This window comes from Dama dama, chromosome 11 (genome assembly GCF_033118175.1).
Source record: "Dama dama isolate Ldn47 chromosome 11, ASM3311817v1, whole genome shotgun sequence".
Taxonomy (NCBI): Eukaryota; Metazoa; Chordata; class Mammalia; order Artiodactyla; family Cervidae; genus Dama; species Dama dama.
This window is the reverse complement of record NC_083691.1, coordinates 17,787,548-17,810,851: the sequence shown is the minus strand read 5'-3', so window position 1 is coordinate 17,810,851 and position 23,304 is coordinate 17,787,548. Positions and strand designations below refer to the sequence as shown.

General features: G+C 53.3%; 1 long non-coding RNA gene across 2 annotated transcripts; it reads left to right on the top strand.

Moving 5' to 3' along the window:
- Nucleotides 1-46: 46 nt before the first annotated feature.
- On the top strand, nt 47-22,875 carry LOC133065446 (uncharacterized). Of its 2 annotated transcripts, XR_009694887.1 has the most exons (6): nt 47-460; nt 16,707-16,775; nt 19,709-19,820; nt 20,452-20,546; nt 20,757-21,215; nt 21,529-22,875. It is a non-coding gene; the product is annotated as an uncharacterized LOC133065446 (long non-coding RNA). The 2 variants fall into 2 exon arrangements; XR_009694888.1 differs by lacking the exon at nt 16,707-16,775.
- Nucleotides 22,876-23,304: the final 429 nt, after the last annotated feature.

Genomic DNA, 23,304 nt, shown 5'->3' with positions numbered 1-23,304 from the left:
GGTGACACGTGCTCTGCCCCAAGGGGAACCTGCGGGGGCGGGAGTGGTGGGGGGTGGGCAGAGGCCAGAAGACCCATTTCTCTCACCGAGCAGGAAGAACTGGTTTAGGTGGCGTCCAGTGCATGTTCCTCTTTGCCTCTGATGTCTGGAAGGGGAATTCAGCGAAAAAAAAGACTCCAATCTGGAGCTCTGACCCAGCTTCCTCAATCCAGGCTGTAGCGAGGCACCTGTGTAGCCGAGCCCAGGGGTCCCCGCGGACCACGCACCCTCCCGTTCCTTCCCTCCTCTGCACCCCGAGGCCACGCTCCCACTGTGCCCGCCCCGGCGTTGTGTCCCTGCTGCCGATCTGGACTGGCCATCACCCTGCATCAGGGCGTGCAGTCGCGCCTCTCCCCTCGGCCAGGAGCTCTGGGAGACAGAGACCGTGTGTGTTTTATGACCACACATAGTGAGATACCAGGTAAGTGTCAGGGAATGAACAGGAGCATGTGCTCAGCTCCTATCCTCCCCGGAGTCCGCCTTGGGCAGAGATTCCCTCCCTCCAGCAGCCTGATCTTCCACATGACCATGGCCCGGGAGGGCTGCACTCAGGGTGCCCCTCCCGGCAGGACCACGTCCCACTTCCCATCTGGGGGCCAGGTTGCTTCTGGCCTCTTGGGACCTGGGTGGCAAGGTGCCCACATCTCAGCGTGCCCCCTGTGAACCAGTGGCCTCGGTGTATCCCATCCAGGTGATGAGTGAGGTTTCAGGTAGAGGGAGGAGCCAGAACTGGCTAATGAAAGGCTCTTTCCTGCAGATGCCATCATTGGCACCGGCTTCTGAGCCCTGGGCGGTCGTGGCCCCCGTTTCTCTGGCTTCCTGCCTGAGTCCCCTTGGGACAGGCACTGTGATCTGGTAGAGGCAGTGTGTCGTTCCTGCACCTCAAGGGTAGGGACAGTTGCTCCCGTGACTTCAACAGTCCTGGAAAAAGGTCTCGGTTTTCTGGAGGAGGAAAGGAGACTTTTGGGACATTCCCGCTTCTTCTTCCCTGGACGCCACTCCCTCGGGTTCCTCTAGTGTGGAGTGTTACACAGCTCCAGACCAAAGCCCACCTTGCCCAGCCCCCTCGGGGTCAGGCGGTGCTCCCTTCCAGCTGCTCCTGGGTCTGTCCTGAGCACCCTTGCCCTCTCCCCATCCCCCGAGGTAGCCCTGAGGCAGGTCAGGAGGCTGGTGAGAGTCCTGGGGGCTTTCCCAGGGACCCTGGGAGTGAGGCCTTTGTTAAGCTGCATGTGAGTTTCTGGGCTCCAAAATCACTGCAGATGGTGACTGCAGCCATGAAATTAAAAGACGTTTGCTTCTTGGAAGAAAAGTTATGACCAACCTAGACAGCATATTAAAAAGCAGAGACATTACTTTGCCAACAAAGGTCTGCCTAGTCAAAGCTATGGTTTTTCCAGTAGTCATGTATGGATGTAAGAATTGGACTATAAAGAAAGCTGAGTGCCGAAAAATTGATGCTTTTGAACTGTGGTGTTGGAGACGACTCTTGAGAGTCCCTTGGACTGCAAGGAGATCCAAGTCCACCCTAAAGGAAATCAGTCCTGAATACTCATTGGAAGGACTGATGCTGAAGCTGAAACTCCAATACTTTGGCCACCTAATGCTAAGAACTGACTCCTTAGAAAAGACCCTGATTCTGGAAAAGATTGAAGGCAGGAGAAGGGGGATGACAGAGGATGAGATGATTGGATGGCATCACTGACTTGATGGACATGAGTTTGAGCAAGCTCCTGGAGTTGGTGATGGACAGGGAAGCCTGGCGTGCTGCAGACCTTGGGGTCGCAAAGGGTCAGACATGACTGAACGACTGAACTATTAACTGAGGTCCTGGGCTGCTCTGCGCTGGGGGCCCAAGACCCTGAGTACTCCGACCACAGGCCACCCCTCTTCTGTCCTGTCTCCTGCCATGGTGCCTTCTCTCTTCTTTCTGGCCAAGCTTAGCTGAGTGAGGAAGAAGTTTTAGAGGTTAAGGGTGGGAGAAAGCTGATGTCTCTGACCCTCAGACCTCTTGTACCCTAGGAAAGGGAGTATCAGTGGATCCATTCGGTGCCAGAAGCAGTGGGTGGGTCTGGGTCCCTTTTGTGGAGGTGGTGGGCCCTCCCTGTTGCCCGTTCTCCTCCCAGTGCCCTGCCCTTGTGTTACCCATGCTTCCTGCCAGGGTGTCCTCATCAAAGAGGCCCCTCTGCTAAGGGGGTTCCTAGGCCCTGGTGTTGGAAGGCATCTCAGGACTGTAGGGTGCTTCACCTTAGCCCTTAGTGTCTGTGGAGGAGCAGTCCAGGCACCTGGGCTTCATCCACATTTGCCAGCGAGACGAATGGGTCCTGGTTTCTGTATCTGGCTGCATGCAGGAGGCATTTACCTTGTCTGTTCATTTGTCTGCCTGTCCTCAAGGGCAGGATTGACATTTCTGGACATTGTATCGTGGGGCTTCCCAGGTGGCTCAGTGGATAAAGAATCCACCTGCAATGCATGAGACGCAGGTTCAATCCCTGAGGTGGGAAGTTTCCCTGGAGAAGGGCATGGAAACCCACTCCAGTATTCTGGCCTGGAGAATCCCAAGGACTGAGGAGCCTGGTGGACCACAGTCAGTAGGGTCGCACAGAGTCGGACATGACTGAGGTGACTGAGCGTGTGTGCACGCATCCAGCGCACCCAGGAAGTGTGTGTCTGTCCCGCAGGCTGTGGTCTACCAGCTGTCCCACCAGCCTGGCCACTGGTAGCTTCCTGTGCTTCTGTGCTCTGTGCCTGCCTGTTTTAAGGGACCCCAGCACCCTCCTTCTGCTTGGAGAGCCAGTGAATCCCCTGAGTGCTTCCCCACAGTCTTCCCGGGCCTCTCCTGCCCCCTGGGGCTTTCAGATCAGGAAGGGCCTTCTCAGCTCCTCAGCTTGGCTGGTACACAATGAGTTTTCCAGTTTCCAGAAGAATCCTGGGACCTGGGGTCTCCACCCGCCACCTTCCCCTCAGTCTGCCTGGGGCACAGCTCTGGGGAACCTCTCCTCTTCCCTGCTCAAGGGGCAAGGCCTCACCCCCACCTCAGTGCCCCTGGGGCAGCTCTGTGGGGGTCAGGAAATTCTCCTTGGTTGTTTGGGCCCCTGGCTCCAGGCCTCTGGATCAGGAGACATTAGCGTCACAGCTATCAATATCTGTGTTGCAATCTGCAGCCTTGTCCTTGAAATGAGGCTTAAGGTTGTTCTCATTTGCCTTGGGGGAAACTCAAGGGCGTAGGGTGCCGGGAACTGCCAGTCAGGATCAGAGCGTGGTCTGACACCATCACCCAAGATTTCTCCAAGGGTGTTTCAAGAATTTCTGATTTTCACATTGTCACAGGACAGAGAAAACCATAATTGTTTCATACCACACACCACTAATTTCTGGCACTATGATATTCCATCTTATGAAAAATATTTGACGATGCCTCTAGGGGAAGACATGGGCCATACTAGGGGGGTGGGGTGGGGTGATTTCTTATCAGGATATCGGGACTTTTGTACCCTGACCTTCTCAGTTCCTTGGATGCTGAGACTGATTTAAAGTCACAACTGTTTTTTTTTTTAAAGTCTACTTTGTTGAGAAGTTGCTGGACTGTGCCTGCTGAGTGTGGACAGTTGATTCAGAAGTTCAATTGTTTATTCATTAAATAAATAAGTAAAATTTCTTGAGCACCTACCATGTGCCGGACACCAGGCAAGGTCAACCGTGGGGACCCAGGCTGCCCTCATGGAATTGTGGGTTCATAGGTTTGCACCCCGGTTCTGCTGTTTGTTGTGCTGAGAGGTCTTTGTGAGTTTCAGTGCTTTTATCTCTCAGATGAAGGTGGGGATTTCTCTCACTGAGTTTGCCTGGCTCCTGGAAGCTACATGCCATAAATGGATGTTTCTCTTTTTTTCACATGTAATTATTTCATTTTAGTTTGGAGTATAGTTGATTTATGTAGGTGTGTGTTCAGTTGCTCAGTCATGTCTGACTCTTTGCCACCCCATGGACTGTAGCTCGACAGACTCCTCTGTCCATGGAGTTTCCCAGGCAAGAATACTGGAGTGGGTTGCCATTTCCTACTCCAGGGAATCTTCCCGACCCAGGGATCGAACCTGAGTCTCCTGAATTTCCTGCATTGTTGTTCAGTTGCTTGGTCGTGGCTGACTCTTTTCGACCCCGTGGACTGCAGCGCGCTAGGCTTCCATGTCTTTCACTGTATCTCGGAGTTTGTTCAAACTCATGTCCATTGAGTCGGTGATGCCATCCAACCATCTCATCCAATATACTCATGGCCAAAGTATATAGACTTGTCTTTTCTCTTCTCCTGCGGACATTGCCTGAGGAGTTACCGACCTGTTGGCTCTTGAGTCACTGACTCTCCTGAGTGTTTGAGTCCCTTGGAAGGATCATGGGAAGCTGCCCGATGGGCTCCAGGTACACGCCAGGCTGTGGGGCAGGCTGAGCAAGCCGGATGAAGAGCTGTTGCTATATCCTGTTCTGATGTGCGTCTCTGTCTGCTTTGTAACTGGGCCACTCTTTCTGTCAGCGAGAGTTGCTAATGACCTTGAGAAACAACCCCAGCCCTGAAGAGAGAGTCCTGCCCTTTTGAAGTCACGCACTTTCTCTGTGCGTCTAAAAGTGTGGTGGAGTTTTCCCCTCCTGGGCCTGCCCTGTCTTCTGCTTTGATGCTGCCTCTGTAACAACAGGGCTCAGAATTATTAATCCCCGCTGCACAGCGAGGTGCAGCGTTATTACACAGAAAGGGGGGAAATATAATTGCTATCTTGAGTAATCATTTTCCGAAGGCTGCAAGCATAACCTTTAATTAATATTTCATTTGCAGCAAGGATGGTTAACTTGAATAAGGCCTAAAAATATTGCTGTCCTTGTGCACGGAGAGATCGTGAACTGGGAGAGAGACCTGGAGCCAGCCTGATACTCAATGGTTTGCAGTCATTTCTAAAATTAAGGATGTTCAAACCATTAACCTGTAATAAAATGGGGGAGGGGCTTTTAGGGGTGTGGCTCTTTATTAAGGGGGATACACTTGCAAATTGCAGGCATAATCCAGCTCCCTCCACCTGACTCTGGAATAAATTTGGGGCACAGGGCTTCTGGGGGGGTGGGGAGGCCAGCGACACTCTGATCAAAGCCAGGCTCCCAGGTCGTGTTTGACAGGCACTGTGTGGCCAGCCCCGCACAGGTCACTGGGTCTAAGAATCAACGGGAAGCGCCATGTCTTTGATGTTTTTTTGGAGAGGGCACTTGAGATGTTCAAAGTGCCTCCTGGGAGACAGCCAGGGGCTGTTTCCCTGGGTGGCTGGGGGAGACGCACACTGGAGGGGCGGGGCGGGGGGTGGGGGTGAAGGGCAGGTGAGGGAGGAGGGGGGGGAGCCGGTCAAGGGTGCAGGAATGTCCTTGCAGCTCCTTCGTGGCTGAGTGACTCTGGACAGCTTCCTTCCCAGCCCTGGGGGTTCTGGTGGGTGGGGGACCTAGGACTGGCTGCCGGGAGGCCCGGAGCCACACAAGTCCAGGCTGTCATCGTTTGCAAGAGATTTCACAGACGTACGCCTGCCGTCTGAGAGCCATGTGGATTCGGGGTTGTCCCCTCTCCAGCTCTCAGCTCCTGGTTTTATCTCCTCAGGGCATCCCGACCCCACCGCTCAGGAGGAGGGTGGTGCTTCTTTTCAGGTGAGGGACCTGGGCCTTTTGGCTCACATTGCTCATTCCCAAGGGCAGACAGCCATGAGTGAGCTGGCCTTGGTCCTGGTTGGGTGCTGTGGATCCCTGGAGGGTAGGCATCTGGTGACCACGGGGGCACAGACGGGTGAGGCCCACTGCTCTGGGTGCTCCCTCATGGGTGCATCTCCCTTTGAAGTAGAATTTGCAGGAGCCCTGACCCCCAATCTGGGGAGTGGGGAAAGGCCTATCAGTGTGAAGGGGCAAGTCATTTAACTTTGTCCACATTGCTGTGTGTGTGTGCGCTCAGTCATGTCCAAATCTTTGCGACCCCATGGACTGCAGGCCAGCAGGCTCCTCTGTCCATGGAGGTTTTCAGGCAAGAATACTGGAGTGGGTTGCCATTCCATCCTCCAAGGGATCTTCCTGACCCAGGGGTCCAACCTGTGGGCTCTTTTACCACTAGCGCCACCTGGGAACCATTGAGGTTGTCTAAAACCTTCCTGCTCAACACTGGGGCTGCTCTTTCTAGGTTCTTGGACTCCCTGAGTTTTCCTGAAAAAAGTACCTTAAAAACTATTGGCCAGGGACTTCCCTGGTGGTCCAGGGGTTGGGACTTTGTCTTCGTGTAGGAGGTAGAGGGTTGATCTCTGGTTTGAAAGCTAGGGTCCCACATGCCTCGAGACCCAAAACCCCAAAATCCATAAAACAGAAGCAGTACTGTGACAAATTCAAGAAAGATTAAAGAAAAAACCCCCAAACCAAAAAACATCAGCCAGTAGGTCAATTGCTGTATTAGTGATTATGGTGGGGGGTGGGTTGTCACAATCATTAATCATCCTGGGGTTTCTAGATATGCTCAAGTCAGCTTCTCATTTGTGCTAATGGCTGTCAGGAGTTCCCTCTCTGGGAGGCAAGAGTCGGGGTGTATGACCCACCTCCTTGCTGGGTCAGCCTTGTGGGAGGCTGGGGAGCTGGGGATCAGCCATCAGTTTGGTGTTTCTCTGAAGCTCACAGGAGGAAGGAAGCCGTGGTCACAGGACAGGACCCTGGTGGCGACCCATCTGCTGTCTTGGTTGGTCTCACGGCAGCCTGGCTTCTGAGAATGCCTATATTTCCCACACACAGGAGACTGAATTCTTGCACCTGCTTAGTGCTGCGAGTCGGGATTTGAACCCTGGTCCTCTCCACCCTGGGGAGAATCGGCCTTGCGGAGCAAGGCAGTGGCTCCTGGCCTCTCCCTCGTGGACGAGCCGCCTTCCTCCCTGTGTTCCCGAGACTTTTCTCCTGCCAGCTCTGTGCCCACTGCAGAGGCTCAAGAGTGCCTGCATTTAATTCCCCTCTTTACCTATTTCTCACTTAAAAAGTGACCCTTGCTTACAGGACTTTTGAGTTTTCTCCCCTAATCCTGTCCCTTGGACGTCCACACAGTGAACTTGGTGGGTGGCCTTCCAGACTTGGTTCCTAGCACATAGGAGTCTTCAAAGATACATGTAGATGTCTACATACACAGGACTTCTTATTTATTTTACAGGAGTGCATATAAGCAATGTTTATAAAAGCCCAAGATTGGAAATACCTGAAGTGAGATAACCTCAGCAGGGTTTCAGCTAGGTCTTTTGTGATACAGCCATTCGGCTGAGATAGGATTTGGCTGTTAGAAAGACGGTTCTCTATGTACAAGTGGCAAGGGCTGTTAACAACGCATCTTTCAATGAAGAAGCGAAGGAAGGATGGTCTGCATCGTGTAGACATGCTAAACTTCCACAGCGGCTTCTCGTGAACGGGCAGGCGGCCTGGGCAGCCCTTCCAGACACAGCCCAGGGTCCCATGTGGCTCTGACAGCAGTGTGCGTGGCTGGATGGCTCTGGCCCCAGCTGCCCGTGACCTTGAGAGCTGTGGCCACCCCAGAGGAAGTGACTTGCCTGCTGAGCTCAGGGGAAGTCCTGCGCTCAGTCCTTGGTCAGGGGGAGAGGGAGGGACTGAAGCGCAGGGACGACTGTGGACCCAGACGGGAACTGAAGCCTTCCTGGAGGGCAGCGGCTCAGAACTGCTCCCTCAGTTTCTGCACAGGCAGAAACTCAGGCCCAGAGCCAGCAAGGCACAGACAGAGCTCAGCAGACTCCCCAGGGCCGCTGTGATATGACCCTGGAGTCTGTGCCTGGGGGCTGCCCTTCCAGCCTCCCCAGAGCCTGTGTTCTCTGCGGGGTCGTCTCAACTTTTGCCTTCCTCCCCTTCTTCATCCTGCCTGCAGCCCCCGCAGTGTGGTGTCTGTGCCCCCCGGACAGAGCTGAGACAACCCGGGGCCCCAGGGTCCTGTGCAAACCATCCTCCTCAAACCTGTGGATGTGTGTGGTGCGTGCCTACACAGATGTGTGCCTGTGTGTTCCTGTGTGTGTGTGTGTGCGTGCGCCTGTGTGCATCGCAGGCACATACATGTGTATGTGCGTGCAGGTGTGTCATGAGTGTGCACGTGTGTGGTGCACGTAGTGTTTGTGTGCGTGTTTGAGCGGACACAAATGGTGACTGGGCCCCAGGAGTGTGTGAACCGTCCAGGAGCAGGAGTGGCCAGCAGGTGCCCAGTCTCCCCTGAGCCGGTCCTTCCCCTAGCAGAGCCTGGAACTCTGGAATAGGAAACCACTGTTTTCTTGCCGGCTGTTTGCCCTTATTAATTCAGGTAGCAATTACCCACTCTGAATATTTGGCAACTAATTAGTTTTCCCTGTGGAGATGGCAGAACGAGGAACGCTTTGCTCTGACCTGATCCACTTTCTGGGGTTCCTGAGGGAAGGGGCAAGGGAGGATGAGGGGGGTGGGCAGAGGACGAGAGAAACCTGCTTCGTGCCTGGATGTTTCTGGAGCTGCCCAGGTCTTTGCTACAAGTCTACAGGGTGATAAAAAATAACCCACCCAGTTTTGGGTTTTGTTCTTGCTTTCGCGTCACCTGGCCCATTCTGCTGTGGGTGTAGCTCCCTGGTGTTGGCCTGATGATGCTGATGGCAATGTCACAGCGAAAGGCCGGGGCTGCTCACCCAGCTGGCGTCACCTCATTTGGGCGCTGTGCCCTCTGTATCCACAAGGTGACCAGGGGCTCTGCTTGCAGGGACAGTGTGTTGGGCCAGAGGACGGCGCTCCTGTTGGGGCCGGGAGGCATGCAGTTCAGGGTAGTGGACCGGAGAAGGTGGCCAGGCGGCTCGTGAGCCCGCGCTCGGCTCCATGCGGGTTTGGAGCTTACTTCCTGCCGCCGTGGAGCCCTCAGTCAGCATCTGGCCTTGATTTGCCTTTTCGTTCTGGAACTTTCGGTTCCTGGGGAATAGCTGTAGATGTCATGGTCAGTCACAGACGACCCTCTCAGGAAGAGTTTCTGTAGACAGCAGGCTTCGTAGCTCAGAGCTGAGGGGCCTCCTGCATCTGAACATCTGATGGGCAGGGACTTGTTTGGGGAAGTGGTAAGTAAACGAGTCAGACAAGTATTGCTGCACCTGTCCTCGGGACGTGGGGGTGTGGGCAAGGGGCTCAGATCCACTGGACTAGCCCTGCAGCTAGCCTACCAGAATGGGGGGTGGGCACTACCCCGAGCCCCTCTTGTGTGTGCTCCCCTGCAGGGACACACATAGGACGTGTTCAGTGCAGACCAGCCGGGCCGTTGTTAGGGTCTCTGGAGGGTGTGCTCTGCCCGCCTCTCAGTTCGTCGATGCCTCTATGGGGGCTGGAAGGCCTCCTGGCCACCTTCTCCTGGCAGCTGTGTCTGGGGCCGGGCCCTGGCTGCGGGCTAGCTGGTACTTCCCTGTCTACGGGTGGGCATCGGCGCTGACAGGCGGGTGCCAGCTGGCTGGGGGTGTGCCCCCTTCCACTGCACAGCTGCAGAGGTCTCCAGAGCTTCTCCACACCCTGATCACTCAGCACGTGCCTGTCTGTCTGTCTGTCTGTCTCATGCAGCTGGGCCCAGCCCTGCTGATCCAGGAATTGGGCCCTGGTCATTTGCACAGGGCTGCACTGCAGTTCACCGTGGTCCACAGCCAGGGACACTGCCTTCTGGTGTCCGGGGTTCCCCCAGATCTCTGAGGCTGGCACTGGTTTCCCTAAACCGTGGGGGCTGTGGTTCCTGCTTGTGGTTCCTGCTCGGATGGGCCCTGGGAGAGTGAAGGAGCCTTGCACACAGATCTGGCACTGAGTCCTGGTTCCTCCAGTTCCCTGTGACCTTGCATGGGTTATGTAAGTGCCGTGGGCACACTTTCCTTGTGCTGCCTGTGTCTTTGGGGTATGCGACCCGCACACTTGGCATCAGCGGGAACCAGATGCTTGGAGTTCCCAGTAATGTGATCTGGGGGTGTGGTGGGGAACTTGCCTGCAACCTGGAAAAATGGACTTGGGCTTCCCTGAATCCCCAGGAGTCCATGGGGGATAAGGCATTGTCCTCTCTGGACCAGAGAGAGTCTCCACCAGCACCTGGGCTGTGGCTCCAAGGCCCCTGGGAAGGGGTCTGGCTTAGACCGGGCATTTTCCAGGTCACCTTGAGGGTGGCCTTTAAATAAGCTCCATCACGGAGTTTCCAGGCTGGGACGAGAAGTGGCCTGGGCTCCAGGCCTACTTCCCTGATGCCTGTGGACGTGGCCTGTTTCCTCCTTGGCTCGAAGCTTTCACACCATCTCGTCAGCAGTCTTGGGAAATGCAAAAACGCCAGGTGCAGGGTGGGTGGTTAGAGTTTCCATTTACATTACCTGGGGCTTTTCTGTGCAGCTTCCTCTCCCCCCCTCGCAGCTGGGACTTCACGTGCCCAGGCCAGGTCCACCTGAGCGACAGACATGCCAGGCAGGCGGGCCCCGCTGCCCCCTGGAGTTTGGGGTACACCTTCCCCGGGGACGTCCCGACGCCAGGGGCAGAGCTTCAGAGGCAGGGAGCCTTGGTCTGGTGGCTTTGGGAAAGAGGTCTGAGCACAGGAATGATAAGACTTCCTTGGAGGTGGGGGTGAGGACTGAATAAACCAGGAGACAGAAAGGGCTGGGTGCCCTGCTGGACAGTGGCAGTACAATAGTCACGGCAGCCTGTCCGTGCGGCCTCCCTCCATCCAGCTCTGAGAGGGCTTTGTAGTATCACCTCACATAGGTAGCATAGAAATCTTGTAACATGGAGACCATGGTCATCATTCTCCCCATTTCACTGATGGGAAAACTGAGGCACACAGAAGCAAAGTAACATGCCCAAAGTCACAGAACTGGGATGAAGCAGAAGCGGGCGTTTGCCTCCAGGCACTTGGGCTCCAGGCCTGTGCTGTCCTGTTCCTCATTCAGCACAGGACGTGGCTGGCCTCAGAGGCTGCCAGCCAATGCTCCCTGAACTGTGCCTGCCAAGCCCAGAGGGGCTCCTGTCTCCTGATGGCCCCATGGTCTCAGGCGGTTGGCCTGGCGGGCCCCCTGGGCTCCGTGCTACATATGGGGAGCTCAGCCAGGTCGGGATCGGGGGTGGGGGCAGCTCCAGCCCAGTTGTTGCAACTGCTGGTGTGGCGGAGGGTGGTGGTCGAAGGGGTGGGGGGATGGGTGTGTGTGTGTGGAGGGGCTCCACCTGCTCTCAGCTCTGACCATCACAGCAGGTGACCTTGACTTTGTCACTAGTAAGAATAAGTAGCAAGCAGTGGCTGCTCTTATTATGGATATTCTTTTTAAAAAAACATTTTAAGGTAGGTTTTTAAAAAAATAATTAAAAAAAATTTTTTTTGGCCTCATTGCATGGCCAATAGGATCTTCATTCCCCAACCAGAGTTGATCCTGCATCCATTGCCGTGAAAGTGCAGAGTCTTAACCACTGGACCACTAGGGGAGTCTCTCTTAAGATAATTTCTTAAGCGCAGTTTTAAGTGAAGTGAAAGTTGCTCAGTTGTGTCTGACTCTTTACGACTCCACGGACTATAACCTTCCAGGCTCCTCTGTCCATGGAGCTCTCCAGGCCAGAAGACTGGAGTGGGTAGCCATTCCCTTCTCCAGGGGATCTTCCCAACCCAGAGACTGAACCCAGGTCTCCTGCCTTGCAGGTAGATTTTTAACCGTCTGAGCCATCAGGGAAGCCCTAGAGCAGTTTTAGGTTCACAGCAAAATCAAAAGCAAGATAGAGACTTCCCTCTGTCCCCACATATGTGTAGCCTCCCCCATTATCAGCATCCCCCACCAGAGTGGGGCATTTCTTACACCTGATGAACCTACATTGACGCATCATCACCCAAAGTCCATCGTTTAATTAAGGGTCATTCCTGAAGTTGTACATCTGTGGGTTTGGACAAAGGTCTAATGGAATGTCCATCATTTTAATGTCATACAGAGTATTGTCACTGCCTTCAAAGTCCTCTGTGTTCCATCCATTCATCCTGCCCCTCCCCTCTCTCCTTCTTAGCCTCTGGCAACCACTGATCTTTTCACTGTATTTATAGTTTTCCCTTTTCAGGATGTTGCATGGTTGGAATCGTGCAATAAGTCGCCTTTTCAGATTGGCTTCTTTCACTTAGCCTATGTATTTAAGGTCCTTCCATATATTTTCATGGCTTGATATGATAGCTCATTTCTTTTTTTTTTCAGGATAATATTCCATTGTCTGGATATCCCACAGTTGAGTTATCCATTCACCTGCGGAAGGATGTCTAGATTGTCCTTCAAGATGGATTTGGCAGTTATGAGTAAAGCTGCTCTAGATATCCATGTGTAGGACTTTGTGTGGGTGCAAACCTTCAGCTCCTTTGGGTCAAAACCAAGGAGCACGATTGCTGGATCATCCATGGTGGGAACATGTCAATCTGTCTTCCAAAGTGGCTGTACCCTTGTGTTCCAACCAGCAGTGTATGAGAATCCTGGTGGCTCCATTTGGATTTCGTGCATTCCAATAGGTGGAGAGTGGTGCCTCATTGTGGTTTTAATAGGTTGCTAGTTTTCACTTTTAGCCTTACTTATATTCCTCTGACCCAGGCCTGGTTTCTTTGAATTAAACTTTCTAGATGAACTTTTATTTGTAAGTCTCCAAGCTAATGAGCAAGACTCAGCTTTCACTCACTTTTGGAGGGCGTGTGTGTGTGTGTGTGTGTGTGCACCCTTGATATATTACAAAGATGTAGGAGTGAAACAAGAGGACCAGAAAAGGGCTCTGGCTAAGGAACCTGGGAGGGGCTGACACCTTGAATCACTGTGGCATTTACTTGCCCCTCCAGGTTCCAGACAGAGATCACCTCTTTGCCCCTTCTCAGTCCAGTGAAGTGCCTGAGCCAGAGTGCACACAGAGGAAATGTTTGTTGAATGAGTAAGAGAAAAATCATAGAGGAGGAAAAATTCTCCTCCTAGAGGAAGTTGCATTTGAAGCTGAGGCTAAAACTTAAGTCTGTTTGATCAGGGTGAAAGGACGGGGAGCTGGTGGAGGGGCCAGGCTTGGAGACGTGGAAAGGCACACGGTGTTCAGACTGTCGCGGGGTGAGGGGTCCGGCGGGGTGTGCTTTGTCACGAGGTGTGTGTTCGAGGCGAGTGAGTCCTTGGAGGGAAGTCGTAACGATCCCTGTGTTTGCCGAGTCAACGTTTCTCTGCTGGGTGCCCCAGCTGAGGCTCAGTGAAGGCCAACGTGGAGCAGTGGGAGGCTCTGGCAGGCTTGGGGGAGACCCGCCCAGGAGCCGTCCAGGCCCCCACTGGAGCCGGGGTGGGGGCCATCAGGGAGGGGGCTTCAGGTCCGGGGCAGCAGGGAGCCACTGCCTGGCTGCGGCTTCGAGGGGGAGTGGGTGTCAGAGAGGGAAGGAGGGCCCAGCACGGGTGCTGCGGGAGCCTGGATGTGGGTGCCAGGGAGCCACGGGCGGAGGACGGGAGGGCCCTGGACATGCCCTGTGGAGTCTGGTCAGGGGGCTTGATGTTTCCAGGGCAGTGGTGCTCGAGCCCTGAGCCAGGACTCACCTGGTCAGAGTTCCAGTCCTCCATCCCATCCACCCAGAGTTGGGCTCAGTGGGGCCAGAAACCCAGATTTCAGTTTTGTGATTGTGTTTTTGGCCCCCCAGGAAATTCTGGCACTGCTGGTTCTTCGACAGTAGAAACCCTTCTCTTGGAGCCAGGAGCGATGGAAGCTGGAACCCCCAGAAAGTCATAACATGGCTGCTTCTGCAGGAGCTCTTTTTTTCCTGGCCCTGCCGGGGACATGCCCTGGAGGACTTGGGCAGGCAGGTCACACGGGGCCCCCAGTCCTCCTCCTTGGTCCGGGGACAGTCTGACGGCCCATCATTCATCTCACCTCATCCCGTGTCATCCCATTTCATTTCAGGTATTTTTTACTATATCCTTCCCTGTTCAAGAAAAGATTTCGGGTGGCTTATAAGGGTATAAAAATATATGAACATAACATAAATGAAAAGTGGGGTGAAAAAAAAGAAAGGTAGGAAAACAAAGGAGGAGACAAAGTGGAGCGAAGAAGAATAACACTCAGTGATCTTGGCTGTCACTCCCCTAAAAACCCCTTCTCATTGCTTTCAGGGTTTATGGCTACTTTGTGGCCCACGTGACGGATTAGGGTTTAAGCTGCCAGCTCTCCTTCCGCTGAGAAAAGCCTTGCATCTCTATAGAAGCTAGAGCCACCAAATCCGTACTTGGTTTGTTTAATGAAATGCTGTGCTTCTTAGTAGGCGCGCGATGTCCAGCGGGCATTGTCTGCCGGTGAGAAAGCCCGGCTGCCCGGCCGCATTGTCGAACTGCTGCCGGTGACTTTTTGTGCCCGTCAACACGGGCTGCCGGCTACTCTCTAAGCCAGCGCTGATGCAGACAGCTGGCGGTAGACCTTGGCCTCTGGACCTGACCTGAGATTCCCAGGCCCTGGAGGCCCCTGGGCCTCAGGTCAGTTCTGCCTTGGCCACCCCAGACTCGGGGGTCTTCCCGGAGCCACGGGGACAGCAGACACCCATCATTTAGGGCGTTGGGTGGGAGGGAGGCAACGGTGATGATGTTTGCTCTGTGGACTTTCATGGAAAGAGTGTCCTGAGGTGCAGAAGCAGGAAAAGCACCACCCCACCTCTGATGGGCGGGGCGGCTGATGGCTCTTCCATGGTCTCTGCATGGTCCGTCTGTCCCAACACACTCTTTGCTGTCATGTCCCTCTTGGAGTGAGTTAACTCACCTGAGGATGAACCTCCTGGCTGAGCCTCTATTTTGGGAAAGTAAAGCAAAGGGAGCTAGATCAGGTCCACAGAACACCCCCAACCTCTGTTCCCAAAGGATGGCGGCTCCACCTGTGTGTCCCTGGGGAGTCAGTCTTGGTAGCCACTCTGAGGAAACTGTGTCTGAGATTTGAGTGGTTTTAAGTCAATTTGGGGAATAAAAAGTTGATTCTTTTCTCTGGTGAACTCGCTTTTCTCCACGACTTCAATTTCCTTGAAAGTGAAAGTCGCTTAGTCATGTCTGACTCTTTGCCTCATAGACCATACAGTTCATGGAATTCTCCAGGCCAAGATACTGGAGTAGGTAGCCTTTCCTTCTCCAGGAGATCTTCCCAACCCAGGGATCTAACCCAGGTCTCCCGCATTGTGGGTGGATTCTTTACCAACTGAGCTATCAGGGAAGCTCGAATTTCCTTAGGAACACCAGTTGAAAGTAGCATTTGCTGTGTGTGTGTGTGTGTTGGGGGTGGGGGTGGGGGTTGCGACTGTCTCTAAACAATAATTTAAAAAAAAAAAAACCAAAGGGAAGTCTTGTGTAGGGATGCTGTTTATAAATATTTGCCCTTTAACAATCATTAGCTGAGGTTGCAAAGCGTCGGGTTCTTAGCTTCTTAGATAACTCCTTCCGTGGCTGCTCTGATGGCCAGGGGTGGGTCTCCCAGGGGGTGTGGGCTCCTCTGGGCTCCTGAGCAGGGGGTTTCTCTCCTCCTACACTCTCTCTCCCCTCACCTCCTCCCCCCGCCGCCCGCTGCTCTTCCAGGGCTCTTCACCTTGGATCCTGGCTGGTGAAGTCCCCTCTCATCAGGGAGGAAGGTGTGTTTTGGTGTGGGTTGGCCTGGTGCTCACCATCCTGGGGGCGTCTTTGCAGGGGGGCTGGCAAGGCCCCTGGGGGGCAGCAAGGAGGGCTGAGGTTGGGCTGCCAGCGCCCGCGGGCGGGCCCAGGTTGTCGCATGCAGCCTCAGGAAGGGTGCAGAGGCCATTGGCAGCGTGGTGCTCACCGCCTCTTGCAGGCCCCTCTGTCTACTCCTCTGTCCCGCTCAGCACAGAGCGGGTATAGCAGCCGAAGCATTAGGTTGCAGCCTAGAAATCTACAGGCTGTAGGGGCTGGGAGAGATGGGGGCCAGGTCTGACTCACTTGGGTGGGTGGCAGTAGCCATGGGTCACGGGTGGATCGGCAGCAGCTCTGGGGAGGAGATGGGGAGAGCTGGATCCTTGCTGGGCTAGGACCTGACCTTGCAGTGGTGGCTCCAGGCGGGAGGCTGGTGGCAAATGCAGTGGGCAGGAGGGGCGGCGGGGAGACTGGGCCAGGGACAGAGTTCCCCCTCCGTCCCTTCCTTCCCCCCTGCCCTCCTTCCTTCCCCCTTTGCTTTATTCAGTCAGTGTTTATTGGGCATCTTGCACCTTCCAGAAGGTCCTAAGCAAGGCCCTGGGGTATCAGAAACCGAGAAACCATCCTGCTCCTAACAGTGAGCTTAGAGCCCAGGAAGGCCTTGGGGTGGGATGGTGGTCAGGACCCCTCCCCTTCTCTAAAGCTTCCTTAGCAACTTGTGGTCAGAACAGGCAGCCTGCAGTAGTCCTGCGAAGCGGTGGGGGTTGGGGCGGGAAGTGGAGGGGTGGGGGGCAGGGGAACACTGCATCTTCCCACAACATATCTTTGCTTCTACACAGAGGGGCCAGGTCCCCTTTCCTAAAGCTGGGGCATCAGTGGCTTCACCTGGCACCTGGGTGGAAATGCAGGCTCCCGGGCCCCACCCCGACCCCACCCAACAGCATCTGCATCTTGCCAAGATCCTGGGGTGATTCTTGCGGATGAAAGTCTCACACGTGCTTCCATGACCCTCCTTCCCCTCAGGTACACAGAGGTGCCCCCCTCCGTAAGATCCAGAAGGACTGACAGCCTCGATGAAGAAGATCTTCTTGGGTGAGGGTTCCAGGTTGAAATTTGTCCCTGAGCCGAGCAGAGCAGCGGGTACCCGCTCCTGGGCTCAGAGGGAGACAGCTGGGCCCCTCACGTGGTGCCCGTGCTGCTGAGGAGGCATGTGCGCCCCGAGGCTGCCCCAGGGAGGAGAGCTGGCCACTCGCCACCTCCACGGCTTCTGAAGGAGCCAGCGACTTCAGTTTCCCAAGACGGTTTCCTCCTCTATGAAGTGGGATTTTGGGGGAAAATGGGTGTGGATGGTGTGTCAAGAGCCAGGTGTGGCCCTCGCCCCCATGGTGGCAGGGGGCGGGGGGGATCTGTGCTGGAGGCACCCCTCGTCGCTGAGTGGGGCTGCCACCTGCTGCAGAGGTTGTCCTGAGGGTTAAATGCATGCAAAGCACCGGAGCAGCAGCTATCGTTTCATAGCAATCGGCTTGTGTAAGTGCCCTAGTGCAGGGCCAATAGGCTGTCGCTTTGCGGAGGCCCCAGCACCTGACTCATCCAAGGACAGGTGGGGACAGGTCAGGGAAGAGGCCACTTTGGCTGTTGCAGTCCCTTCTAGACTGTTCGCGGAAGCACTGTGTACCCCATGGTCCTCGGGCCTAGATTCCTGAGAGGATGCGTAAGAAGCACAGAAGTTAACCTGACATGTTGCCAGGTAGGTTTCTCTTAAAGGGTGTTCTCTCTCTGAGGGAATGACAGATGTTAGTGTTGCTATGGTGACAGGTCATCTGTTTAGAAGCACAGGGCACCTCGGTTCAGACGCTGGCCTACAAGTTATGCTCATGGAAGGTTGGGGGGCCCCTCCCAGGAATTTTAGTGATGGATCTTCTTCTGGATTCTGATTTCTAAAAGTGATTTTATTTTCTGTCCTGGGTGACCGGGCAAGATAGGGAAAGCATTGCGTACATTCAGAAGGACAGAATCTATGCATAGCATGGGGATAAAATGTTGAGGTTGTTTTTCAAAAACTGAAGAAAATTAAAAAAAAAAAAAAAAAAGATTTCTCGAAGAGCTTAGAGCATTGAAGATTTAGATGTGTTGGGTTCTAAAGACTGTTTCACCAGCTTGTAGATTTCCTTGTACCAAACACATACCGTTTTGCTAGATTAGGAGCAGAATTTTGAGCTGGCTGTGAAGTTATGTCACTGTTACAAGCCTTCAGTGAGTGCCTATTGTGTACACTGAGTCTTGCCCTGGAAGGTGATGGGGATTTGGGGTGGTGAGATTCGAAGAGGAACAGGAAGTGGACTTTGCCCTCTGGAAGTTGGTGGGGTGGACCATGTGGATACAGGAGGACTGAGGCAGAGGCTGCAAGTGCTATGGAAGCACAAGCGGTCGAGAGTGAGTGTGCACTGGGAGGACTGGATTTAGTTCCAGTGGTGGCGGTCTGGCCCAGGGCGGGCCCTGTGGTGGTGGAGGGGAATCTCAGCAGGTTGAATAAGGCAGAGCAGGGTTTCAGTGGGATCGCTGTTGGAGAAGGGCCTCCAGGCTGGCGTGGAGGATGAGGGACGCTGGGCAGAGCCGGTGGCCAGGGAGACTGGAATACCAGGGCCGTATAGAGAGATCTGCAGTGGACAAGTTGGGAAAACTTGACTGGGGCTGGGGCAACTTCAGTGCTGGGAGGGGAATCTGGGTGTCTTTAGTGCTGGGAAGGGAGTCTGGGCATCTTGGGAGGGGAATCTGGGCATCTTTAGTGCTGGGATGGGAGTCTGGGAGTGCTGGGATGGGAGTGCTGGGATGGGAGGGGGTCTGGGCATATGGGGAGGGGAGTCTGGGCATCTTCAGTGCTGGGAGGGGGGTCTGGGTGTCTTTAGTGCTGGGAGAGGCTCTGGGCATTTCTAGTGCTGGGAGAGGGGTCTGGGCATATTGGGAGGGGAGTCTGGGCATATTCAGTGCTGGGAGGGGAGTCTGGGATTCTTGGGAGGGGAGTCTGGGCATCTCTAGTGCTGGGAGCGGGGTCTGGATGTCTTTAGTGCTGGGAGGGGAGTCCGGGCTGGTGCCACTGAAGACTTTTCACCAGGAAGGTGACACCGCCAGTCAGGCCCATTGCTGTCAGTAGATGAGGGTGTCATGACATGAAGAGACAGAGGCAGGGACTGGAGAGGACTCCTCAGCATCAGGACAAGCAGTGATGATGCTGGCCCACAGCCTGCCCGGCAAGGTCACAGGCTCACAGGCTGGAAGCTCAGGTTCAACTGGTCCCCAAACCCCAAGCCTTTGCTGCCTCCTCTGAGTCCTGGCTCAAGGTGAAGGGCTCCTGCCCCAGGGCTTGGAGTCTTTGTTTCCTCCATCGGACGGGGCGGGGTGTTGGGGGGCGGCTCTCCACACTTCTGGCTTCTGGGCCAGAGATTCCTGTGCTTCTGACAGGGCACTGTTATTCCCCTCCCTGGGGTCCCTGTCAGCCCCTCCAAGGAGCAAATTTCCTAGTCGCTGATCCTCTAACCCAGGCTGGTCTGATCTGGCCTAGAGTTGCCCCCCGCAACCCCAAGATGTCTGGAACTGACCCCACGATGTCACCCTTCCTGGACACAGCGGTCAAGAACGTGCCTGGAACAGCCTGGGAGGAAAGCTCAGTGTCTGCAGGAGCCCAGGCCATTCACAGCCAGAAAAGTGTCCTCTAGCAGAAAAGTGTCCTCTAGCAGAAAAGTGTCCTCTGGCAGAAAAGTGTCCTCTGGCTCCACTGAGGCCCAGAGCTCGGGCAGCCACCTCCGATGTGACGGGAAGGGACAGAGCACACGAAACAAAACTCAAAGACGGTGACGCTAGAGCTGAGAAGAGCTGAAGAGCCATCTAGGTCTGGGGTCTTCAGCCTGGCTGGGGGTGGGCACAGACTTGGGGGCACCTGGAGGGCTTGGCCTTACATTCTGTGTCCTCTTGGTCTGCCTGGTGAAGAGCAAGCCCTGGAGATCCAGCCTCGGTTCCCTCTGTTCTAGGCAGGAGCCGGCCAGCCTGAACCCTGCTTCCCCAGGCGTGAAGTGGAGACAATAATACCTGCTCGGATGACCCCAGTGCACCACTGCAGGAGTGTTCAATGACAAAGGACTGGTAAACTACAAATTTGGTTCAATTCCCTGGGATCTGAAAAATGAAATCAAAACATTAATTTTGTTCCAGAACATAAAATTGGTGCATGTTCACAAAATGCAGAATAAAAAAGAGAAAATAAAACCATGCATTATGCTTGCTACCACTCAGATGTGCTCGCTGTTTTGCAATATTAACTGCTATTCTCATTTCTACCCCTGTATGTAAATTTTTGCTTTTTATACCGTTTGGCCAGAAATGGATCATATTCTATGTACATCTTTGAAAATATTTCTTTTTCATTTGGCTGCATCTTCTAAACATATCTCCTTGTCGATAAACCTACCCATACAACATCAGTTGCATGGCTGCCTGGAATTTCATCCTGTGTGTGTGTATCGCGTTTGATTCAGTGACTCTCCTCTTCCAAGTTTTCTGTATGTGAGCAGTGCCGCGCTGTTTGATTGTGCTGTGGACTTCTGCCTTTTGAGCTGCAGTTTTAATAGGAGATACAGTGTCATAGGCAGTGTTTTTATTCTAGATAAACGTATTGCCATCTGCTCAGGCCAGGTCCAACCATGCTTCACCTCAAGCAGACGTGAGTCCTTGTGCTGCATTTTCTGGGCTCAGTGTCTGTTCTTTGATTTTTTAGATCTCGTCTCTTCTGTGAGAGAAAAAAAACGCCCCTGCTTATGAGAACGGAAAGGACCAGGCAGCGGGAAGTGCCACTCCTTTCTTGGCACACGGGTGAGGGCCATCTCTTGGCCGTTCAGCAAGCCCTCCCTGTCTTTGTCCCACGAGCTTTCCGAGGTGCCGGCTCTGAGCTCATGCCTTAGGGTCGTTCTCCAGCTGTTTCTGTGCTGTTTCGCCAGCACAGCCCAGCGAGGCAGTCATTGTCTCCAGAGTCCAGAGCGGGCACTGCCCTTCTGATCCCGCCTCTGGCTCTCCTGTTCACAGATGTGAAGACTCACCAATGAAGGATGAAGCCACCCTCTGCAGGCGGCTGCTCTGCAGTGCTGGGATGACCTGTTTTTCAGGACTCCTACTGCTGTATTCACATGAAACACAAGATGTGATGTCTGCAGGGGCTGCCTTGAATCTTCCCTCTGTTAGTTTCCCTGAGGGAGGTGCAAGAAAAGGAGACCATCATCTACTGGGCCCCTATCAGCACGTGGGCCCTGACCTAGGCACCCACCCGCCAGCTAACGATGGACTTTGACCTCAGGTCTGGGCTGCCTGTCACGACTGCACCTGGTCTGGGCGGCCTCAAAAGCTGGACTCACCTCAAAAAAGCTGCCTGGAGCACCTACACTTGGCCTTTGTGTGGCCTGGGCTTCCTCATAGTATGGAGCCTTGGGTGGCTTGCCGTCTTGATGGAAGCTCAGGGCACCTCGAGGGAGCAGAACCAGGGAGAAGGTGCGTGACCTTCTAGGGCCTCACCATGGAAGGCACATGGCATCACTTAACTGGATGGAAGTCACCTGTCCAATCAGATTCAGGAGATGTGGGCCCCTCCTCTAGAGGGAAGGCACTTCAAAGGATTTGTGGCCATGTTTTTAAAGCTGCTTCACCTTCCTTTTCCATATGTTAAATTTCCATTTGCAATGGGTCTATTTCTGGACACTAATATATTCTACTAGTCTATTTGTCTATTATGCACATATATCCCCAGTGCTTTAATTACTATACATTATTATGTTTTGTTTTATTATTTGTTATTGTTTTCCAGTAGTCATGTATGGATGTGAGAGTTGGACTATAAAGAAAGCTGAGCACTGAAGAACTGATGCTTTTGAACTGTGGTGTTGGAGAAGACCTTTGAGAGTCCCTCAGACTGCAAGGAGATCCAACCAGTCCATCCTAAAGGAGATCAGTCCTGGGTGTTCATTGGAAGGACTGATGTTGAAGCTGAAACTCCAGTCCTTTGGCCACCTGATGCGAAGAGCTGACTCATTTGAAAAGACCCTGATGCTGGGAAAGATTGAAGGCAGGAGAGAAGGGGATGACAGAGGATGAGATGGTTGGATGGCATCACTGAGTAAATGGACATGTGTTTGGGTAAATTCCGGGAGTTGGTGATGGACAGGGAGGCCTGGCATGCTGCAGTCCACGGGATCGCAGAGTCGGACACGACTGAGCAGCTGAACTGAACTGAACTGATTATGTTTTGATTATTATGTATTTGATACTTAGGGGGAAGTCCTCCCTAAGTTTTACCCCCTCCCGAATTTTGGATGAATATATATGTATATAATTCATATGTATGTAAGCTATATGTATATTTATATTTATTCATTCATCTTTTATCAATTATTTATAATTACATATTTATTTTTTCTGTAAGATGTTTAGAATCATTTTGCTAAGTTCCATGACAACTTTTAAGCTTACATTTGTGGATTAATCTGAAGAAGAATTGACATCTTTAAAAATGGAGACTTCCCATCTAGGAGTAGGATCTTTCATAAGAAATGTTTGATGCTTTTTTGACAGTTTTCTTTACGTTGGTCTTACACGTCTCTTGTTAGGTTTATTCCAACATATTATTTTTATGAACTGTACTGGGAATGGGAACTGAGAAGTCTTCTAATGATTATTGCTCCACGGAAAGCTGTTTAGTTTTTTGTACTGTCCTCCTGTCGTCTTATAGAACTCTTGGTTATGATAACATTGTTAGATGACTTATGTATACATTTTTGGTTGGAAAGTCATATTATGCGTAAGCAATGATGGCATTTCCTATTCATTAGAGTTTGTAGGGTGAATACACACAATGTTATCACTTGTGGATGTTTCATAATTATATCTGTGCTTCTCAGAAGAGAATTTCGGAAGCCACTGAGTTCATCCACCCCACCACTCACCACTTGGCCAGGGCCCACAAATCCCGCTTTGGGTGGCTTGCTCATAGACGCCCACACATTGGAGGCAGGGCTGGCCCTGGAACCCGAGACTCCTGACCTCAGCATGATGCCAGCCCATCCTATCCGACTGGACTCTCATAGTCACAGTCCTCATCTGCTGCATTTTCCTCGCTCGTGGAGCTCACTTATGGTTTGTTGTATTTAGTCGCTAAGTCGTGTCTAACTCTTTTGTGGCCCCATGGATGGTAGCCTGCCAGGTTCCTCTGTCCATGGGATTCTCCAGGCAAGAATACTGGAATGGGTTGCCATTTCCTTGTCCCGGGGATCATCCCGACCTAGGGATTGAACCTGCATCTCTGCATTGGCAAGTGAATTCTTTACCATTAGCACCACCTGTTATTTTTGATATCAACTGATAAGCATCCAAGCATTTTTCTCAGTTTTAATTTCTAAAACAGTAAATGTCTTCAAATACAACCCCCACACACAAAAAAGCTCTTTTTATTTTTAAGGGTCCGAAGTGAACCTCAGACGCCAAAAATCTGAGATAAGGTGCTTTGCAGAAAAGCCAGGCTTCACTGAGAACAGCTGAGGCCCTGCCTTCACGGCCGTGGTGCCAGGAGGCAGGCAGGGCTCCATGC